Raw genomic sequence first — 3,200 nt, 5'->3', positions numbered from 1 at the left:
TTAAAGCATGGATAGCAAAGGCAGTTCTATTTGGTGGCGCCCCAGAACCATCATGTACCACCTCCCTGCGCTGCCACCATATATACCAACTCGCCACAGCAATAGACTCATGCAAACTTATCGAATTTAAAACTGGTGATGTACCTTGTTTGCTTCGTAGAATATTCTCCGTAATTACCGAACCTGATCGGTCCATAGAAGCAGCTTGATCGATATACTCCCGCAGTCCCAGTTCCTTCCAAACTTTCCTGGCTCGGACACACGAGAACAGCAAATGATGGACGTCTTCCGCCCCTTGTTCACAGATCGGACACTGAGAGTTGACCTTGACATGTCTAGACGCTAACACAGCCATCCCTGGAACAGCACCGTGTAATGCCTTCCACATAAAGATTTTAATCTTGCTTGGAACTTTTAATTTCCACACAATCTCCCACACCGGATTAATATTCGAATTACCTTGGCCGTCCCTTCTTCTCGTCTTTGTGCCAAACTGATGCTCCCACTCCGCATAGTAGGCCGAACGAACCGAGAACTTGTTTGTTTTTGTTAAATGCCAAGCCACAAAATCCTCCGATAAGTGATCACTAAGAGGAATTCTAAGAATACTTTCCACGTCAACTGGTAAGAAATTCTCCCGCAGTAAATTTAAGTCCCATGAATTTGTAATCGGATCAATAAGCTCTTGAACTGTTTTCAGCAGAATATGCCTCCGCTGTGTAAATACCTTCCTTGTAGGGCTATTTGGAAGCCAATGGTCTTTCCAGATATTCACTTGGCTCCCCGATCCAATTCTCAAAATGTGACCACGTTTGAAAGTTTGTAAGCCCGCAATAATGTTCTGCCATGTGAAGGAAGAATTACTCTTTGGACCTGCCATTAACAGATTGCCGTGTGGATAGTACTTTGCCCTAAGAACCTGGGCACATAAGCTCTCTGGGTTCGAAATTAACCTCCAACATTGCTTTGCAAGCATTGCTAAGTTAAAAGAGTGGAGATCCCGGAATCCCATACCTCCAATATTCTTTGGGATACACATCCTCCACCACGCAAACCAATGCATCTTCTTCTTCTCCTCCGTATCACCCCACCAAAAACTTGACATGGCATCGTTAATCTCTTTACAAAGCTGCTTTGGTGAAAACGCCCATAGAAAAAACCGGGATAGATTGTATGATCGCTTTTAATAATACTTCTTTCCCACCAAGAGATAATAATTTTTACTTCCAACCTTTTAACCTCTCAATTATTCTTTCAAGGAGATAGATAAAATTGTCCGTCCGGTCAAGACCAACCATAGCCGGCAGCCCCAAATATTTATCCGAGATCGCCTCCGTCATAATATTCATTGCTTCACAGATTTCAGCTTTGTCCTCCACCTTCACGCATGGGCTGAAGAACACACTACACTTTGCCTCGCTGACCATCTGACCCGAGCTTGCGCAATATTCCTGTAAAACTCTTCTCAATGAGGTTGCATTAGTTACATTCGCTTTCATAAGTATAAGGGAGTCATCAGCAAAGAGTAAATGGGAAACTGATGGTGCATTTCTGCACACCCGAACACCTTCAATACCACGAACCTCCTCTTCATGAGCTAGAGCACTAGACATGCCTTCTGCACAAATCAGAAACAAATAGGGCGAGATAGGATCCCCCTGTCGGAGACCCCTCGTCGGAATAAAACCCTCAGTCTCTTGATCATTATATCTAACTTTGTACTTTACTGAAGTTACACACGCCATCAACAACTCCACAAAAACATCTCGAAAACCAAGTCTCTTCAACATCTGATCTAGAAATCTCCACTCCACCCTATCATACGCTTTATGCATATCCAACTTAACCGCACGTAAAACCTTCCTTCCCCTTCTTTTTATTTTTAATGGTATGCATGCTCTCATAAGCTAACAAAATATTATCTGTAATTAACCTTCCAGGAACAAAAGCACTTTGTACTTGAGAGATCACCTCGTCTAAAATGACTTTCAATCTAGATGCAATCATTTTAGATATAACCTTACATAAAACATTGCAAAGGCTTATATGCCTATATTGGGAAATTGTCTCAGGAGTTTGTACCTTTGGGATTAGGACTATTACCGTATCATTCCATCCCCTTGGAATCTCCTTCTTCCCAATCGCATCAAGTACCTCCTTGGATAGAACATCACCAAGAATACCCCAACACTTCTTAAAAAAGAGCGCATGTAACCCATCTGTTCCCGGAGCTTTCATATCTCCAATAGAAAAAAGAGCACGTTTCACATCCTCCTGCGTAAAGGGTTTACACAACTCATCATTCATCGCTGCTGTCACCCGTGGGGTCACTTTATCAATCAGATTTGGGTCCGGCTCTGGCACCTCCGTAGTAAACAGCCCAGCAAAGAAACCCGTAACCAACGGATTTAGTTCAGTTTCTCCCTCTTTCCAGCTACCATCATCCGCCTTCAGCCGCTTAATTCGATTCCTCTGGCGGCGAGCACTTGCGAAATTATGGAAGTACCATGTATTTATGTCGCCATGTTGTAGCCAATTAACACGACTACGCTGAGCCCAATGGATCTCTTCCTGTTCTAGCAATTTTTCAATTTCAGCTGTGAGCTCCTTCTCTCTAGCAATATTCGCATCAGATAACTCCTTCCTAAGCACATTTTCCAAATCCCTCTTTACATATTTGATCTTTCGAATAGGACCTTTTAGCACAGCCCTATCCCACTGGTGCAATGAATCATGGACCTGAGCTAGCCTTCCCGCCAGCCCATTGTTGTGAACTATGAAATTAGAAGCTTCCCAGACTCCTTCCACCACACCCAGAAAATCGGCCTCTTTCAACCATCTTGCCTCAAACCGCAGGAAAGAACGCCCATGCGGCTGGTGAATAGGCTGATTACCAAAAGATAGTAGAATCGGTCTGTGATCCGACCTACCATAATCCAGGTTCTGAATCAACGCATCTGGAAATTTATTTCTCCACGCATCACTTGCTAGGCCACGATCAAGACGCTCTCGGATCCCACCTCTGTGCCAAGTAAATTTGTCCCCCGAGTAGCCAAGATCAGACAGGCCACACTCCGAGATGACATCGCGAAACGCCTCCATAAACTGAACTGGTCTAGCATTGCCCCCCTCTTTCTCAAAAGGATACAGGATCTCATTCATGTCTCCCATAAGCAGCCAGGGCATTGTGTTTACTGCCT

Source organism: Lolium rigidum, chromosome 3 (genome assembly GCF_022539505.1).
Source record: "Lolium rigidum isolate FL_2022 chromosome 3, APGP_CSIRO_Lrig_0.1, whole genome shotgun sequence".
Classification (NCBI taxonomy): Eukaryota; Viridiplantae; Streptophyta; class Magnoliopsida; order Poales; family Poaceae; genus Lolium; species Lolium rigidum.
Note: the sequence above shows the minus strand (reverse complement) of the source record.